Below are 20,834 nucleotides of genomic sequence, written 5' to 3'. Positions count from 1 at the left end.
TTGCAAATAACGAACATGTACGATGTTGTGCAGCATGTGCAGTTTAGGACTGCTTTTAAAATGAGAGTGTGCCGCTTCAGTTAATTAATTTTGCATTTGCCAGATTTTTTACAATGTTTGGCTTTTTTACTTTAAAAAAAGGAAATTTAAACAAATAAATCATTTGCTTCCATCGTTTAACCTTTAACGCCAAGTAAATGATGCCTGCACTGACTTCATGAGCTCAGAGTCAACATCATAACTTTATAAATATATGACTAACAACAGCAGTGCCAACATCAAAGTGCACCAATGGAAAAAGTAAATATTCCTGAGTAGGAAGTATTGCTGCAGTTATTTTTATATGTATGTCTGTACATGCATGTGCTACTGCTGCTGCTGCTGTGTGACAGTCGAATACGGCCCAACGAGCAGGATGAATAATCCCCAACACCATCAAAGGCTCCTCAACTAGGGAGCTCAGGCCATCACAGCGGCACATACAGCGAATCTCCCAGCCTGTCTCATACCCCCTGGGGACAGCAGAGGCCGAGGAGAAAGGGAAGAGAAATAGAGAAACGGGGGGGGGGGGGGGGGGGGGGGAATGACGGGAGAAGAGAAGGCAAAAGAGCCGAGAGGGGAAATTGGAAAGTGAGAGAAAAGTGGAGAAAAGGAGGGGAAAAACAGAAGGCAGATGGTGGTTGAGCAGAACTGATAATGTGAGCTGCAGTAACTGGGAGTGCATTTAAGAGCTACTCCTTTGGGTGACAGAGACAAAGTGTAGACGATACTGTTATGTCCCGGCCTCAAGGAGCCTGGACACAACATGCTGCATTAACTCATCATGCTGCTCTCTCTATAAGGATGGAGAGTTTACAGTAGCAGTTTGATTTCGTAATAGAAAAAAAAGGAAAAAAGGATATAAGAATGATGACTGTGATCACTATAGTCATGCAGCTAAAAATGACGACCAAAGGATGAAATATTAACACGTAGAAACAGTTTTCTTTCATCTTGTGTGGACAAAATAGAAAAAAGAAAAGAAAAACTTTTTTTTTTGATTTTTTTAAAACCAAATTCTCAGTTTTTATACAAGTTATGCCCTCATGCCACGTAATAGAGCCCAAATCTTTCAGTATCACAAAAAGCATAAGGCTAGTTAACAAACAACTGAAAGCACTTTCTTTTTTGCGATATGAAGAAAAGTTATTTAGGCTGAAATCACGCCGCAAACACCCAACTATCTCCATGCCTTTGATTCAGGAGAGGAAAAACACCACAAACCAACTGGAAAACAAAGGGAAAAAGCTGTGGCTTAAGAACGAAGGGACAACCACAGACATTTGCTGCAGATTTGCTGCACAAAAGGTCTAGCTGTGGCAGTTATCTTGATCCTGATTTGCAAGGCATACAACATTTGGAGAGGTTGGTGGAAAAACTGGGTAGTCGGTCTTTAGGCCTCAGGTCATGGTCAAAGAGTCTGATTTAAACCCTGCAAAGGCAAAGTACGGACCACCTACTCACTCCACAATATTTCAACCTGTTTGTCTGGTTACTTTCAAGCAGGTTATAGAAATCAATTGCCCTGAACCTTATAAGAGGGTGAACTATTATATTTGTACAATATGGCAATTCAATCAACCTGCAAGCACCAAAATCTGCTCATTTTGATTTTAAAATGTTTAAGGAGTGAGGTTAAAAATATTCCAGTGATTTAATTCTTCATTTTAAAGAATCATTATTATTTAGAAAAAGTGTGATACATAAAAGTAACAGAAAATTTCAGTTTTAAAGGCAGAAAAAGGTTTTTAAAAATTCTAACTCTTGTTCTTTGCCTCTTTCCTCGTTGTTAACTTGTTGTTGTTAGCTTCATATTCTCTCCTCTCGGCAGAGTCACTGGCCTGTCAGGCAGGGAAATGCAGTAGATCACAGCTGGCTCGATGCCCACAGATAGAGTGGCTCCCCAGTGTCCTCACACCACAGCCTCAGATCCCGGGCCAATTCTCCTGCCCCGCCTCGTAGGTCAACCTTGGCTGCACTCTACACCCTCACACTCCGTCCCCTGAGCCGGTGCCCATCCTATCACCCCTGGCACAAACAGCTCTTCCTTTCCCTGCCAGCTTTTTACACAAACCAAAGAGGATACAATACAGTGTTTTTATCAAGAGATGGACAAACAATTAACCTTGGATTGTGTGTGTTTTTACTCTGTGTGAAGGCTCCTGAAGAGGTATGAACTGCAGGTTAGCAAACAGCTGGGAATTTTAGCAAGGGGAATAAATTAATAATAATAAAAAAAATGCCATCCATTAACCTTGGTGGCTCACTGGCTGTTCACAAAGCCTAGGCTTGTGGATTAATCACAATAAGCTACAAGGCAAACAGCATGACTAAAGTTATGTGTGTTTATACTTTGGGCTGCAGTAATTATGCCGCTGATAGAAAATCAATCGGACAAATATCTTGTTTAGTTATTTGTAAAGCAAACATATCAAACATCTACTAATTCCTGCTCTTTGATTGTAAGGGTTGCTCAAATTCTCCCTCCTGTGTGACTGTTTTGTGCTGTTGTTTGGACAAAATAAGAAAATGTCACCTTGGACCAGTAAAATGAGAGCGTGTTTTTCAGGAAATGTCTCAGAATTTGCTTACATTCACATTGCTTCAGAAGGCCCTCGAGTGGGTATAGGAATTCTTCTGAAGTAAAGGAGGAAACAGAATGATGCTGTTGTAGAGATACTAAGTTCACAGAGGGAGGAGTTTGGGGTGGATTGGTGGCGCACCAAAAGACTAACTTAAACTAACAAAGCATCTCTGCTTGTTTCTGACTGTTCCCTTTACAAACTCCGTTATTGCTCCCACGTGTTCAGGGTGCCCCAATATTCTCACACTGCTGTTAAAAATATATATTTTATAATGCACATACATATGCCTTACTCACATATTCAGTTTTATTTATATATAGCCAAATCACAACAACATTTGCCTCAAGGCACTTTATATTGTAAGGTACAGACCCTAAAATAATACTGTAAACCTCAACAATCAGACAACCCTCTATAAGCAAGCACTTAGTGACAGTGGGAAGGATAAACTCTCTTTAACAGGAAGAAAGCTCCGGCACAAGCAGGCTCAGGGAGGAGGAGCCATCTGCGGCGACCAGTTAGGGTGAGGAAGACAGGACAGACTCTCTTTGTGGAAGAGAGACAAAGATTAATAATAACTAATGATTTAATGCAGGGTAAAAAGAATTAAGTGAAAAGGAAACGTGCACCATGGGAGGCCCTCAGCAGCCTGGGCCTATTGCAGCATAACTACGGGAGTATTCAGGGTCACATGATCCAGCCCTAACTATATTATTTATCAAAAAGAAAGTTTTAAGCCTAATCTTAAAAGTAGAGAGGGGGAATGTCTCACAAACCCGAACTGGGAGCTGGTTCCACAGAAGAGGGCCCTGAAAGCTGAAGACTCTGGCTCCCATTCTACTTTTAGTTACCCTGGGAATCACAAGTAAGCCTAAAGTCTGAGAATGAAGTGCTCTATTGGGGTGATACAGCACTATGAGGTCTATAACTTAAGATGGGGCCTGATTATTCAATACCTTGTATGTGAGGAGAAAGATTTTAAATTCAGTTATGGATTTAACAAGGAGCCAATGAAGAGAGTCCAGAAAAATATGTCCCTTTCAGTACTGAAGGCTTTTCAGGGAGTTTTTAGGATAGGATGCTATATTCACAATAACATATATGTAGTGAATTGCTTTATAAAATTAATCTTCTAATGTTTACCTTGTAATCCCTGAGAAGACTATGGTCCCAGTTGCATTCCTAGAAACCAGCTGGCAACCCCCAGCAACACCTGGGAGAAATCTGTGTTTCTTGATCGTTGGCAGTGGTTGCTAGTGGTAGATGGCAGTTGCTGTGAGATCAATAGCTAAAGCTCCAAGACAGAGGCCAAAAGACTGATCAATGAGCACTCTAACAACCACAGGTTACTCTGGAAAAATATCTGTTTCTCAATGGTTGCTGGAGGCTGCTGGCAATTCCAAGGTGTAACTGGCTGCAAAGAAGGAGAAAATGTTGAACTGTCCTGCAGTTTCCTTGGTCGCTGCGCCTTTAACACAGCTGCCCATGTTTTGTATGTCTGATACGGAGTTTCTGAAAACACTCGCCGAGCTGTAATGAAACTATAAAATGAATGACACAAACTTGAAACAGAGAACTTTCCCCTACAGAGTAAAGGTTGTCCCTTTTGACATGTGTTGGTTACAGCAGTGAAGCGCGACTTTTACTTTGAAGGCAAACGTTCTCCATTTCGGTTTGCATTGCACGTTTTCACATTTCATTACCACTAGATGAGTAGTTGGCCAGTGTTTGCAGACAAGTTGGCAGCCTCCATCCAACCAATGAGCGACAGAGGTAATCTGTAATGACCAAGCACTCACAAGGGAATTTTTCGGTACAGCAACCTCTTTGCAACAAATTTCACCCATCCACCCATCACACAACCAGCACTGACTCACCACCTGTTCCAAGAATACATATTTTTTCCTCTAGCAACTGGAGGTTGCCAGAGGGCTGCTAACTGGTCTCTTGAACTGTATCATTGAGGGTTAATATCTTCTTTGTAACTATCACTAACTCTTGTGGAGAGCATCGGCATCTGCTAAATCACAACCCAATGAAAGTCCTCTTTGAGAGTCAGCCAGTGAAGTCCGTCAACACCTGCAAGTGCACATGCAAGCACCATCCGTGACATGAAGTTAACAGTTAATATGTTATAACAGGGTCTGGACTGAATTTGAATTGAAACTTTATTGTAAGATTCATCTAAATATAAAAATTGTTGTATTCGAGACAAAGATTCATCTTTTATAAAGTGTTAAAATAACGGTGTCGTGGAATCAGGTTTTTTTTTTTTAGATGAATTCCGATGACACGGGACTGAAGCATGTTAAAAGATGAGAGCCAGAGAAAGCAAAGTAGAAGCTTGGACACAGAGGCTCTAACTTTCCAAAAGCAGACAGATTTTTAAGATCATATATTTGCTTTAATTTTGAAAACTGATTTTTAACAGTTTTGGTAAGATGTGGACAAAATTTGCTGTACTGCTGGCTTTTAATTTGGAGGGCATGGACAAAAAAAAATAATTAAAATATGAATTAAGTCTTGCAAACCTTTCTATTACAGCCCATACACACAGTTTTCTTTCACCTTGACCATATTAAAGGTATTACAGTTGAATTTAGATTTGCAGAGTCATACAGCTGCATCTCTGCTTCCAATATAAAGATGTTTCACATCACGCAACCCTCTCTGCTGTCCCTCCCCCAATCTGCCGGTTCTGTGACATTGTTCATCTGCAATTACATAAAGCCCTTACTGCTGCTCCCTATGTTAGGCAGGATCTATTCACATGCAGATGATACTAAATCCTCCTCTTGTTTTGTTTCAGGGACGGCTCATTTTGTTTTGGCTCCCCACTCCCACAGTACCCTCTTCTCCTATTTATGCGTTTCTTTATTTCCATTTATAGCCAAAAGAAGAAGGAGGTTAAACCCAGATGTAGATGGTACAGAAATGTTAATTGACTACATGGTCTGCAATCAACCCCTCCCTGCACATGTTTGCTTACTGTATAGATGAAGAGTGATAAATATTTCATTAAGGACATAAAATTTGATTCACGGCCTATTTTAGGAAAAAAAAAATCACTATCCATTTCTGCCTCCTTTCCTTCTCATTTTCTTCAATCCTGTCTTTAAAAAAAGGCTCACAGCTGCCCTATCAGCGGGGGCTCCCTTTCATAATTCGCCGAATCCATTGCTCACCACTTTTTTCTTTCATCACCTTCACAATAAGTGAGGGATCACGGCGACATTATGCAATATGCTGAAACACTATTACCTCATTGTCACATTTTAGAGTCATCGTCGTGAAAGCGGGTACAGTGTTTTCCGAACCTTTAATCCAACTAATTCAAATGTCCTCCCCACGCCCGAGCGAGTCTCGCTGTGACTTCCTTCCCCTGCCAGACAACCGAGTCACACTGCGGCTGGCTGGCCATCTTTAATTATTTCATGCCCCTTGGTTCTGCATGTGCAGGACACAACACGGCAAAGTGTTGGGAGAAGAATGAGGATGATTGACAGGCAGCCCACATCCCACAGGAACTCATTAGGCTTCCTGACTAAAAGCTAGTGGGCACGCTCATAGTGCTCTTGCCTTCTTCTTCCTCTGGTCCTCCTTTTAGTCCTACATTCAGTTAGTTGGAAAAAGAAATGCCTGAACTCAGCTGCAAGCAGAGAGTGAACTTACTGTGCTCTTATCTCATCTGATCTGAGGATCAGCTCAGAGTAAAAGTTTTTTGGGCTGTGTGCTCTTTCATTTCGAGTTTCTTTTTCTCTGTGAGCGTTTCTCTGCTCATCTCAGCCCCTCTGACTCTTTTGCATTTCGGTTTTAGAGTATTCTCCCTCCTTGCTCGCTGTCTCTTGCGCTCTCTTTCTATTTCTCTTTGGCCCTCTTTTCTCTCCCTCTCCCGGGGTGATACAAGGCAGTGGTGCGGGTTCTAAGAAGCCCTTGAAGTGTTGGGTCCTCTGAGAGTACTTTAAAAGGCCATTTCATCATGTTCATGAAGCTACACTTGAGACCAAGCTAAAATATGACTTATGTGAAACTAGCATAAACTCCCTGGAAAGTTTTGTTGCACCCTTTATAGTCATATACCACTTTTTTTGCACTTCTGCTGCTTGTTTGTAGTCCTGCAGTTGGTTTTTCTTCAGATCTTTTTGCATGTACATAGCACTTGTAGTTCAAGGAAAAGGAAAAAGTGAGCTACTGGGTGATGATAGTCATCGATTATGTTGAATTGTAACCCTGATCTGAGGTTTTTCGGTTTCCAGAGCTACTAAAATTGCAGGCCTCAAACAGCACATTTCATCACTGGGAGAGAGTGGGATGTAAAGACACCTGGTTTTACACATTCGATGTCCAGACATCACAGGGCTTTGTGGACTTACAATTATGACATGCCAATTAGACAGAGATAGAAGGGTGGATGTGCAGCTCTCCAACTTCTAATCCGCTCCCAAACTGGGAAATCTATAGAGCAGGCGCATCAGATTTGGTTCACTCGCTGCCCTTCATTTAACACATCTGACATCTCGCACAGGCACAGAGGCACACACACGCACACGCACACACACGCACACATGCACAAAATACATTAGAGTGCAAGGGCAAGAGTCTAAAAGTGGAAGCATCCTCATAATAAACTAGCTTGCCATCTGACCACATTTAAAGTGTTTGGAGCTGTTTTTAATGGTTTGGTTAAAAGGCCATAAAAACGGGATAGAAATAATTGTATTTAAATCATTTTTAAAAGACAGAACTAAAGCATAGCTATAAGCCTCTCTTTGCTTCATGCTGCAAACAATAGGTTAGTATGTCGAATTGTCATTTGTCGGCACCCGAGATAGGGTTCAAACTAAAATACAGGCAGCATGAAAGAAAGGCCAAAGGATGTGGTTTTCAGAGAAGGTAAAGACAGCATCATAAAATACATCAAATACATAGGATTTCTTTTAAAAAATCTATAAATAAATCCAAAACACCCTCAAAAGCTTTGACAAAGTGAAATGCTTCAAAACAGATATAAAGAAGTGAGAGAATAAATGAGTTTAGCATGAGAAGAGTGACATCGTGTCGGCTCAATCACCCGTGATCACAAACTTTTATCCAGGTGAAACCACGAGGGCTCGATCTCCAGACTTCAGGGGGAGAGAGGGCATATTATCAAGTTCATAAAAATGAAATGTACTTCAAAGTTGTCCAGCTCCTAAAAAAGTGAGCAACAAAGTTTGTTGTTGTGTTCTATGTTATTAGCCACTTTGCATATTCAATTAAAGAAAATTATAATATATTTTTAAAATAAACAAATCATGTTCTACCCTTTTTTAGTCAGAGAGAAAAAAAAGCCAAATACTGCCAACAGTTTTTGAGGCTTTACTTAGTTCAAAGTCACGTTCTTCCTCCTGTCTGAGGAAAAATTCTGTTTGACTAGACTGTTTAATTAATGAATTCATTTACCACTACCATTGTGCGCGCGCACACACACACACATACACACACCATCTCGTCTGAATATGCAGTCTATATTATTTAACAGAGTTTGTGTTGTGTGAATTTACTTTGACCCGGCTCCCTGCACCAGAGCTGTTTGCTGTTTTTCTGTCTACCAATTAGTTTCCAAACGCATCTGAGCAAGTTCCCATTTTAAGCTCATGCAATTCAATGCAGACACTTACTTCTCCTACATGCAGTGTACTTGCAAGACTTTAAGGCTCAACAGCTTGTTGCGGGAGCAGGGGTAAATACAGTGCTGTTTGAAGAAATGTTGACGGTGAAATCATGCAGTTTCATGTGCGATTAACATTATTTATGACATTGTTTGGCCTGGGTTTAGTACTAAGAAATTAATGATGGATTTTAGGAGGCCATAAACACAATCTTTTTTGGTGCCAAGCCAATGGTTAAATATAAATTAAGAAGAAAGCGGAAGATCAATGGGGTTTCTATCACTCTCAAATCCCCATTGCTTTATGTTCTGTTTGATGTCTCAAGTGAAGAGCTCATTCACGCTAAAATCAAAGACCTGTCATCTTGGTTGCAGTAAGAGCAGATAATATCACGGTGCAGGACTTTGGGTATGGGTTGACGCTTAAGCCTTTAGGAAATTGTGTTTCCACCGGGAGCTTTATTTGGGCTTGGTTTTTACTTTGTTGCTAACTGACCAGCATATTTACACCACTTAGAAAACAGCCTCATGGGAAATTTTAACAGACAGATGCTGCAAGCAACTCCTATTTGATTCAAGTGCACATATAAAGTACAAGTGACTGATACTACACGGTGAAACTAGACTGTGTTACCAATATGGTAAATGGCCTGTATTTGTATAGCGGTTTATTCAGTCCCTAAGGACCCCAAAGTGCTTTGCACTACATTCAGTCATTCACCCATTCATTCACACACTGGTAATGGCAAGCTACATTGTAGCCACAGCTGCCCTGGGGCGTACTGACAGAGGTGCCGGACACTGGCGCCACCGGGCCCTCTGACCACCACCAGTAAGCAACGGGTGAAGTGTCTTGCCCAAGGACACAAGGACCGAGACTGTCGGAGCCGGGGCTCAAACCGGCAACCTTCTGATTACAAGACGAACTGCCAACTGTTGAGCCACGATCGCCCGCAATGGTAGCTGTCACAGTGGTAACAAACAACTAAATATATGAGCTTTTAAAATAATTAATACACTTTGAGAACACAGCATTACTCACTTGGTTTATGGAACATCCCTATACTGCAAATGCTTTTGCTTCTTTCCCATCAGTCACACGTGTCTAGAGATTGGTCAGTAACCTCCTTGGTAACCATGGGTTGCTTGAAAAATATGTTACCAACCATTTAGAAAGTGGTTGCTGGCTGTCACTGGGGTGAAATCAAAGGTAAAGATGGTGTTGCACCAAAAACTTCCCTGTGACTGCTTTGGCCACTAGCAGGTAGCCACACGCACCTATAGTTTGTATAGTTTGCATAGAAGACGCTGACTTGTGTGCAATCACTTTCTGCCAGTTTCCAAACTGGCCAATTTCCACACTTTCTTTATTAGAAATGGAGACTGTTCACCTTCAAAGAAAAAGTGGTGCCCTACGACTGCAACCAACACATTTCAAAAAGGCACCACTTTTACCTTGAAGGTAAACAGTCGCCCTTTCCTATGTGCGTTGCACTTTTTCCAAGTTTCACAACACGTGGAAGTAGTTGGCAAGTGATGGCAGACAAATTGGCACCCATTCAGATAAAAATCTGCAAGTGACCAAATTAATCACAAGCCTTGGTAACTGTAGTAAGCCTTTTTGTTCTTTTTAGTCAGACGATTTTTTCTTCTTCTTGGAACTCTCCCATCAGGGCCGTCTTTGTTAATTCTCATTCTCGTTGGCTGACCTTAACTGAAGTGAGGCCTGCAGTTCTTTACATGTTGTTCTGGGGTTTTTTGTGACCTCTTGGATGCATTGTCAATGTGCTCACTGTTGGAGTAAATTTGGTAGGCCGGCCGCTTCTGAGAAGGTTCACCACTGTTCAAAGTTTCCTCCATTTGTGGGTAGTGGTCTCCTCGTGATTCGCTGGAGTCCCAAAGCCTTAGAAATGGTGTTGCCACGATGTGCTGTTTTTTGAGATGTTTTAACCTATTTCACTTTGCCAGACTGGTTCTATTTAAGGATGTCTTTATTCAGCACATCTGGAATTAGGCCTGAGGGACTGAAACTTACAGTGGGATGCAAAAGTTTGGGCAACCTTGTTAATAGTCATTATTTTCCTGTATAAATTGTTGGTTGTTACAATAAAAAATGTCAGTTAAATATATCATATAGGAGACACACACAGTGATATTTGAGAAGTGAAATGAAGTTTATTGGATTTACAGAAAGTGTACAATAATTGTTTAAACAAAATCAGGCAGGTGCATACATTTGGGCACTGTTGTCATTTTATTGATTCCAAAACCTTTAGAACTAATTATTGGAACCCAAATTGGCTTGGTAAGCTCAGTGACCCCTGACCTACCTACCAACACAGGTGAATCCAATAATGAGAAAGAGTATTTAAGGGGGTTAATTGTAAATTTCCCTCCTCTTTTAATTTTCTCTGAAGAGTAGCAACATGGGGGTCTCAAAACAACTCTCAAATGACCTGAAGACAAAGATTGTTCACCATCATGGTTTAGGGGAAGGATACAGAAAGCTGTCTCAGAGATTCAAGCTGTCTGTTTCCACAGTTAGGAACATATTGAGAAAATGGAAGACCACAGGCTCAGTTCAAGTTAAGGCTCGAAGTGGCAGACCAAGAAAAATCTCGGATAGACAGAAGCGACAAATGGTGAGAAAAGTCAGAGTCAACCCACAGACCAGCACCAAAGACCTACAACATCATCTTGCAGCAGATGGAGTCACTGTAGATACCTACAGTAAAATATGGTGGTGGTTCCATCATGCTGTGGGGCTGCGTGGCCAGTGCAGGGACTGGGAATCTTGTCAAAGTTGAGGGACACATGGATTCCACTCAGTATCTGCAGATTCTGGAGACCAATGTCCAGGAATCAGTGACAAAGCTGAAGCTGCGCCGGGGCTGGATCTTTCAACAAGACAACGACCCGAAACACTGCTCAAAATCCACTAAGGCATTCATGCAGAAGAACAAGTACAATGTTCTGGAATCTCAGTCCCCAGACCTGAATATTATTGAAAATCTGTGGTGTGAGTTAAAGAGAGCTGTCCATGCTCAGAAGCCATCAAACCTGAATGAACTAGAGATGTTTTGTAAAGAGGAATGGCCCAAAATACCTTCAACCTCAATCCAGACTCTCATTGGACCCTACAGGAAGCGTTTAGAGGCTGTAACTTCTGCAAAAGGCGGATCTACTAGATATTGATTTTATTTCTTTTTTTGTGGTGCCCAAATTTATGCACCTGCGTGATTTTGTTTAAACAATTATTGCACAGTTTCTGTAAATCCAATAAACTTCATTTCACTTCTCAAATATCACTGTATGTGTCTCCTATATGATATATTTAACTGTCATTTTTTTATTGTAACAACCAACGATTTATACAGGAAAATAATGACTATTAACAAGGTTTCCCAAACGTTTGCATCCCACTCTAATTCACCTTTCCAAAACAATGTAGTTAATCACATCTAAAATGGGTTAATTCAAATTTATATTTTCACATAGAGCCAGGTAGGTTTGAATAGATTTTTTCCACGTAATAAATGAAATCATCATTTAAAAATTGCATTTTGTATTTACTCAAGCTATCTTTTTCTAACATTAGCATTTGTTTTGTGCTCTGAAATATTTAAGTGTGCCAAATATGCAAAAAAAAAAAAAAAAGAAAAGAAAAGAAACTGAAAAAGAAAGAAATCAGGAAAGGGGAAAATACTTTACTGCATATTTTACACTATTTAATTCACATTTATCTAGTGGTTCTACTCATACCAGCCCTGGCTTGCACAACAGGGGTGATTAGAAGTGATGACTGCACAGTCACCAGATTTTGGTCGTCTTCAGGCCATGTCCACACTAATACGCTTTCGTTTGAAAACGCATCTTTTTCTCTCCGTTTTGGCCTTCCGTCCACACTGAGGCTACGTCCACACTCCACCACACGTACCCGGGTATTTTTGAAAACGCAGATTTTTCTATGCATTTGCGCCTTTCGTCCACACCTAAACAGCGTTTTCGGTCACTGAAAATGGAGATTTTTAAAAACTCCTGCCAGGGTGGATATTTTCAAAAACTCAGTTTTTGCTTTTATGTGTGGACGAGGAAAACGGAGAAAACCCAGTGTCAAAGGTGTGCGCATTTTTTGACGTCACACTGTGCGCCACGTTATTGTTTCGGTGAAATGAATTTCTACAATGGCGGACTTAGACAAAATACTGTTAATTTTACTCTCTGCAGTGTTTAAATGCTTACATATATACACACAGTTACCATCCCTCCACACATACGACTCAGTTCTGCTTCTATGTGCCATCTTTGTTTACGCTTTCCCACCCAGGTTTCTAGACTTCTGATTGGCCAACATTTCTGCACGGTTAGGTATATAGCGCCACCTGTTGCTTTGGCATGTTCCTAGCAGCGTTTTCCTTCGTTTTTGGCTTTTATGTGTGGACGGGATTTTTTTATAAACGAAAACGGAAAATCTTCATTTTCAAAAATACCCGTGTACGTGTGGACGTAGCCTGAGACGGCGTTTTCGGTCAAGGAAAATGCAACGTTTTGAAAACACTCTCCAAAACGGATACATTCGTGGTTTGGACAGCGAACCCGGAGACTTTTCGAAAACGATGACACACTTTAGTCATGTGATGCAGTCATGTGACCAATCAAACCAAGATAGCGGAGGGCATTATAGAGAAATTGTTTTGGTTGCGCTCAATTTTGACAGCCCTATTAAAGATTAATATCAGTTTGTACACGCTCCAGATAGCTTTTCTTCAAATTCTTTAATTCTCACTCACTTTTGCAACTTTGTACTTTGCAACAACTGCACCTCATTGTTAGTCCATTTAAAAAACTCGGTGCTTTTCCTCAACATTTTGTTTTCAGAGAGCCGGAAGGTAAATAAACGGCAGGCAGAAATGAGGCAGGTCGAATCTTCTTGCGTTTCACGCATGTGCGGTACTGGAACGTAAGCGTTTTTGGCTGTTTCAGTGTGGATGCACAACTCTGTGAAAACGACTGAAAACGCTAGTGTGAACGTTTTCAAATTTATCTGGGCTAGTGTGGACGTAGCCTCAGTCTTCAGGTAGATTTGTGTAAAGTCGCAGTATGAATTCTTCTCCACCAAGATGCAAATCAGAGGCATGCCATATCTATGAAGTACATCATGTTGGTGAGGAAACAGTCAGTTTGGTAGAGTTATAGTTATAATATAATAATATAAGTAATATTCCCACCACCATGTTTCACACTGATATAGATCTGCAATGGTCTGCTGGAAACTTGAGGCATAGCCAGAGTTACAACAGAAGAACAATGGCTGCAAGTTGTTTGACTTGAACAAGAAGATCTGACCTTTTGTTTGAATGTAACATTTTTCCCTAAGGAGATACTTAAATGTTGCTTCTTCATTTTACATGTTTCTGTTTTTAAATACTCAGACTTTGTGAATATTTCCAGGTTTGCGTGAAATCATGGCAGATTTTGATGGTACTCTCAGAACTTTAAACCCCACTCCATTATGCCAAGAGCGAAGCAAAACTCAATCAGTGATCTCTTATGACGCTGTGAGACAGGATGTGGTCACGGCAGACGTGAAAAGTATTACCGGAGCTTACTATGCAGTTCTTCATTTAGTCATGCAGTCATCGAGGAAACCCATGCGGCACATCACTGATACTAATGAGATGAGACAAATACAAACCACAAGTAGCTACAGAAAAACTTTTGGCCCTGTCAGACGTTATGACAGGCCACTGAGTGTAAATAAACACTTGTCTGTGACAGTAAGAGAGGCCGAGAGTGTGCACATTGCTCTAATAGTGTGCGACAGTGGATTTTAATTGTGCTTACCCAGAATGCCTCCACCAATCAGAAGGATTACATTGGCATGCTTCAGGGTGACCATAAAGGAACAAAAAACACATTTTGGGCAAACAAACCAAGCCCTGATCCAAAGCCACTGAGCCTATCCTGTCCTAGCAGGAAGAGAGCTGTCACAAAGCTCTCAGGAACTGACTCCCTCTGCTTTAGATTTTCTTTGACCCTAATTTTGTCCTTTCTCTCCTTTCCTTCCCTCTCCTTTTTTTGGACTTTCTTATTCTCTCTGCCTCGCTATCTCGACGCTTTCAGCACCCCACCCTCCTTCTCCTTTTCCTCCTGTGTCACTCAGCCCATCTGGGCTGTCTGGTGGAGCTGGCTACATCGGTCCCTGTCAGGGGAGCTCAGTGGGGCCCTGCTGAAGACACAAAGGGCGGATTACTGCAGCTGCCAGTCACACTAAGACTCATACAACAACTCTTCGGAGTCTATACCAGTGTCCTCAACCCTCACACCCAGCCTTATCACAAAGGGACATCATTAGCTCTGACACAAAAGAGCCCCCTGCTCTCTCCGTCTTAAGCAACACCGCAATAAGGCGCACAAAAAGCGTGATTAGGGAAGATAATAAGCATGTGTAATGTATGCTAAAGCAGTGTCATCTCCTCTAAATAGTAAGTGTAGGTAGAGGGCCTTTGTTTTTTTCCCTTGTCTTTTCATAATTGCTTATATTCTGAATAAATCCCTTTTGTTTCTAAATGGTTTATTCTTACCAGATGTACCTATAAACATCTGATCGCTTTTCAGTCTTAATGTTTACGGCATGATGTAAATCATCACAGCAGATCACGTAGTATGAACACGCAAAATCAAAAACATTCAAAGGCTTTGTGTTTCATTCCTTTTAAAAAAGAAATCTTGATTTTGAATGCTAGAGGATTAAACTTAGGCCTCATAAAATTATAATGCTTAACTCTAAGGTTATATTATATATTAAGCAATTTTAATTATACATCAAAACTGTATATTTTAATTGGACTTTCCAGGAGAATTTCACTACTGGTCTTGATGACGGCAGAATTTTTTTTTTTCAGAAAAATCATTACATTTTGAAAGAACAAAGGATTCCCCACCCATCATTCTCACATCATAAAACAACCGCAATACACATAGTTTCCTTTGGTTTGTTCTTCTTATTTAAGCATTTCTTGAATCATTGAGAAGAAACACTTGTGCGATGTTGTACTGGAGCGAGATTCATTTCGTTTTCACCCACTGTGATCCAGCCCGATCCCCTATGACAGATCACGCTGAGCATCTGGCCAGATTTGCTAATTCACCGAAGCCAAGCAGCACTCAGGGTGCCTAAAACACATATTCACTGCTCCAACACTCATGCTGGGTTGCCAGCACTGTCCAGTTATACATAGTGTTGGCTGCAGACTAAAACTAATAATGTCTCCATTCATGCAGTTTGGCTGGTTGCATGAAAGCCTTTCGCTTTCTCTCTTTCAGGGACTCATTAAAATGTTTCACTTCTCTTAGGTGTTTGGTCATGTAGGTCCACACTGAGCTTTTGTATGTATGTATGTATGTATATATATGTATATATTGTACTATTCTTAGTTAGCGTATTGTCTGTCTTGTCTTAATGTTGGTTTAAAATGGAGCACTGTAACAAAAAATAATTTCCCCCAGGGATCAATAAAGTATTCTGATTCTGATTCTGATTCTGATTGAGATGAGGCTCAAAGGGTCAACAACAACACTCAGGTCAGCGATCTCAAGATAGGTTTGAAATCTTGGAAACACGATGGCGCAGCTGCTTATTTTAAAGATCCTGCTTCAAGTTGGTAAGGTAGGCCATGAGTAATGTATCTGTCAGTATGGGATTAGAGGTTCAGACAATCACTTTTATAAAGTGATTCCTGGACAGTAAAAAAGTTTTTTAAAAAAGACACCATTCTTCTTTGCAGTTTTTGAACCGACTGGCTTGAACCCTCAATTGGTCCATGTTTGAGATGTCTGCCTTCGCTTAAGGTCGGCTGGCTATGTCTAAATATCAGGATGTTGCATGTAGTATCTAAACCTAAATATTTACTACATTATATCTCCTTTGTTTAACGCATATAAAAAGCAGTGTAAAAAAACCCCAACCAAACACACCCACAAAATGCCTTTTTATTCGGGCTACGTGCTGTGCCACTTTTGGAGAGGCTCTGCTTTGCATCTAATGGAAAGTCTTCAGAGTTCTATTGATTTTTTCCATCTAACTCTTGACTAGAAAGTAAATAATCAACTGTTGTATCCCATTAAATACCAGGACAAGCACCATTTTGGTTTCAAGGAGATGTGACTGAGGCAGGATAAAAATACATATGTTTCTACACAAACCTGGACAGCACACACAGGAAAAGTATTTGCCTGCTTCCTGATTTCTTAGCTTTTTGCATATTTGTCACGCTTGCATGTTTCAGATCATCAAACAAATTTTACTCTTAGACAAAGTTTTAAATGAACCTACCTGGCTCTTGTTAATTCAACCGAAATAAGTGAAATTAGTTAACTGTGAATAACCGCATTTTTCAGAAAGCAGAGTACATTTTCATTAGCCACACTCAGGCCTGATTACTGCCAGATCTGCTGAAGTAATTATTTAAATGGAACCTGTCTGCAAAAGTGAAGCAGGTTAAAAGATCTCAAAGAGCAACACATCAGGCTGCAATCCAAAGAAACAGCTGAGAAACAAACTCATTGATATCTGTCAGTCTGTAAAAGGTTACAAAGACTAATTTTTTGGGGAAATCCTCTGTGGACTGATGAGACAAACTTTAAGCGTTTTGTAAGGTTTGTGTCCCGTACATCTGGGTTTCAGAAAAGGAACATCATACCAGCATCTAACATGGTGGTGGCAGTGTGAGGGTCTTGGGCTGCTTTGCTGCTTCGGGACAGTGACGACTTACTGTAATTGATAGAACCATGAATTCTGTTCACTACCACAAAATCATGCCCTGAAGCTCAACAGAACTTGAGTTGTGCAGCAGGACCATGATCTGAAACACACCAGCAAGTCCGAATGGCTCAGAAAAAAACCCCAAACAAAAAAAGAAGCTTTTCGAGTGGCCTAGTCAAAGTCTAAAAGAGTAGAGAAGAAAAAAGAAATCAAGAAGAGGGAAAACATTTTTTCACGGCACTGTACACGAAGTGACTTTTTTTGCCATTACTGATAAAAATGAGAGCATTTCATAATTAATCATATCATCTTATGTTGGCTAAAATTCCTTGTAGGTAGGAGTGGGAGGAATTGGATTTTTCCATATCAATTATTTTATCTTTAAACTGGGGAATTCTCATAACATGAGAATTGCCTTTCAATGTGTTGGAATAAAGCAAGGAACAATATAAAAATTGGGCCCAAGGGCTCAATTCAGGGGTTGGGAATGCCTTTTAAGTCTGAACCTGGACTAGTGGCAGTCTAGAGAGAGGAAATACATTCACATGTTTTATGTGAAATGGGAGGGATTTCTTTCACACATTGGGAGTGTCGTCGTCAGAGGATTATCTCTCCTAAATCATTATGTGGGCTTTCTCGCTCACATGCTTCATCCTCTTTGTCTTCGTATCTGAAACGGTGACCCTAGCGGGGCCGGTGTTTTCAAACATTTAGGCAGGGGGTGGAACTGGATGAAGACGAAAACAGAAATGCACAAGAGACAATCTTGTTTATGAGAATCATTTCAAGTCAAAGCCGGGAATCAGAAGAAGGCAAATGGCATTAGCAGTGGTGGAAACACTGGAAAAAAAAATCAGCCAGAGCTGCTGAAATAAATACCTTCCTGATACATTTTAATTACATGCAAGGAAATCTGGAAACATCTTTCAAATGTTTACAGAACATTTTGGCTAAGCTTTACTTTGTGAAATGTCTTTAAGGTGTGGTGGCACTAAATCTTACTCTCAAAGGCCTTTTCGTGACTAGACTTTATGAAGCAGATGGCAGGGCAAGAAGGAGTCTGGCACAGCCACTTTACTATACATCCTTTGGGATTTTTACTGTTTCAAACTTGGCTCAAATTGGGCCACAATTTGGGTGAGACTGAGGCCAAGAGTTCAAACGCTCTCTTGGCCTCATATTTAAGCCGCAATAAAATTAGCAACAAGACAAAACAGGCTGCAGATTAATAGTAGATGCTTCATCTGAGGATAAGCGCATATGGATGTATTGAACTTCAGAAATATTACCTGCAACCACATGTTGTGGCTCAGAGAACCAGGGAGGGGAAAATATGACATTTTCAGTTTAGAGTCAGTGCACAAACGAAGGCCAGTTACTGAGAGACAAGGCCTGCCTTTGATCTTCCCTCACAGACTGGCAAGAACAATAACACACTCATTTACCAACACATGAAGTCATGCATGGACATAAACATAAACCTCAATGCACATTTTCCAAAATCTTTTCCGACGCGTGTGCAATTTCCACACAGAACTTTTCTACATGCAAGTGAAGAAAATAGCTTCTGTGCCTCGTAGAAGACAATACAATTTCCAAAAATGTACTTTTTAGATTCCAAAATCTATAATCACCGCTTTTTATCAAAGGTAATTAAAAGTGGTGACAGGCTAAGTAAATCACATTTGTCTTCTCAAGATTACAGCTATTCTTTTTTTCCCCTCCTAGCCTGAGGCCTGCCAAGAAGAAATTACTCATTTGCAATAATTTCTTCGTGTTGGGAAATGTGTGGGGGGGAAGTCCTTAAACAAAGAAAAGAAAACGAGTTATTTCCCCACTCTGAAAGAGTCTAACAGCCTATTTATAAAAAGAAAGAAAAAAAACCCATACTCACTCACCTAATGCTTTCTAAACACAACAAAGGAGCAGAGCCAAGGTGCCCAGCTAAACCTGTCAAATTGGCAGCATGTGCCTGCGTCTGGAAATGTTTTCCTCTCTAGTAACAACTCCTGGGAATTATGGACTGTTCCTTTGTGAGACAAGGAGAAATCAATCAGCACGACTAGGTATCACACCCCGGTGGTTTTAACAGTTAATATCCTGATGGTGTAGTCTACTGCACACAGGAAATCAGCTACCAATCTGGTTAACTATTGCTTGCATAGCTTGTTTCCACAGGCCCCCTTCAGCTGTGGGCCCTTACACTCATTGTGATCTTTCATCTGATTGCTGAAATGCCTAACCTTTGCCCACAGATGATGTAAACTGAAACTGAAGTCAACCCAGATAAGTCATAAATGTGCTACTTGGAGCATCCATAAACAATCCAAAGTTTAAAGTGTTTTGAATTTATATGATAAAGAACCTTTAAAAAAGATGTGTTAAAAATGATTTAATATAAGGAGATTGACATCATCTCATAACGCTATGAGATGTCTCCTGTCAAAGCCATAATGATGGACAAAACCCCCCCTCACAGGTAAACTAATGCTCGTGAATCCACATGCTTGTTTAACTCTTGCACTGTACACTGCAAGTTACACATAACACACAGGTTAAACATAGCCTATATGTGACACGCTTCCTTTATTTACCCTTCAAACAAGAAAAACTACAAGACCGAATGGCTTAAACTATGTGTACACAACCCGATGACTGTTACTGCACAACTCATACATGCTTTGTAGTTTCTTCTGAGCTCACTGCTTCAGTTTATGGCCAGATCAGTGAGCACCAAAGGGAAAAAAAGGACTGAAACGCTGGTGAATGTTACCAAGGGCGGCCAGAAATATTATTAACTAGCTGAGGATACGGTGAAGAGATTTGCTCATGTACTCAAAAGAACAAGATTCTTGGCCTTCATAAACATGAATCAATGATTTTGAATAAAATGCAACTGAAATATTGAAAAAGATAATGATTAATGAAAATATACTTCATATAATCTGAATGGCAGTCAAGTTAATTTCATTTGACCAGATTCTATAAAATGTTATGTTTTACATCGTACTGATGTAGCCAAAATGTACACGTAATCAAATTAATTAAAGTCAGTATTTTAGGCTTTTTTGAGCCGATTACATGAGATTTATCTTTTCAGGTCTAGGACAGACATGGACTCTAAAATTCATGAAAGCTGGTAATGATAATGGTTGGCCTCACAATATTCAGCTAAAGTCTGAAATGCTAACAAAAACACAGGTTTTGTGACAACTGAGGAGTGTTTTTGAACTTTATGTCTTGTAAGCTCTTAATGTTAATCATATGTTCGCCGGCAGTATAATTCTGTACAGTCAAAATGCTTTAGCTTGCAGAATTAGTAGGTTGAACTGACATTTGGATTTGACTCATCAGTGGGAAAAAGTAATAAGGTCAAAACCAAGAAAATATGGTTGAAACAGTTTTGTTATCTCAAAGCAAGCGATGGCAAAAAAAAAAATGCAAAATCTGATGTATACACACGGAATAACTGTAGCCAGTTTTCTTATTATGAGAAATGGGACCCAGAGCAGAAGATGAGACATTCGGGCAAGACAGGTTTGTTTATATAGCACATTTAATTTACAAGACAACTCAATGCTTTACATAAACATCAAAAGCAAATAAAATTTAAACTATATAGCTAAAGCCATCAACAGAATACATACAGTGGGTTGCATATTAGGAGCTTGAGTTGTGGAGTTTGTTTTTTTATGTTCTTCTCTCAATTAGGAATGTTTTGTTTATTTCACTTTATTTTAATCGATAAAATGAAAAAAATCTGCTCTTTCTACAAAATCTAAAAAGATCATCAACT

This window comes from Rhamphochromis sp. 'chilingali' (genome assembly GCF_963969265.1).
Source record: "Rhamphochromis sp. 'chilingali' genome assembly, chromosome: 4".
NCBI lineage: Eukaryota > Metazoa > Chordata > Actinopteri > Cichliformes > Cichlidae > Rhamphochromis > Rhamphochromis sp. 'chilingali'.
The sequence above is the reverse complement of the archived record's forward strand: the minus strand, read 5'-3'. Positions refer to the sequence as shown.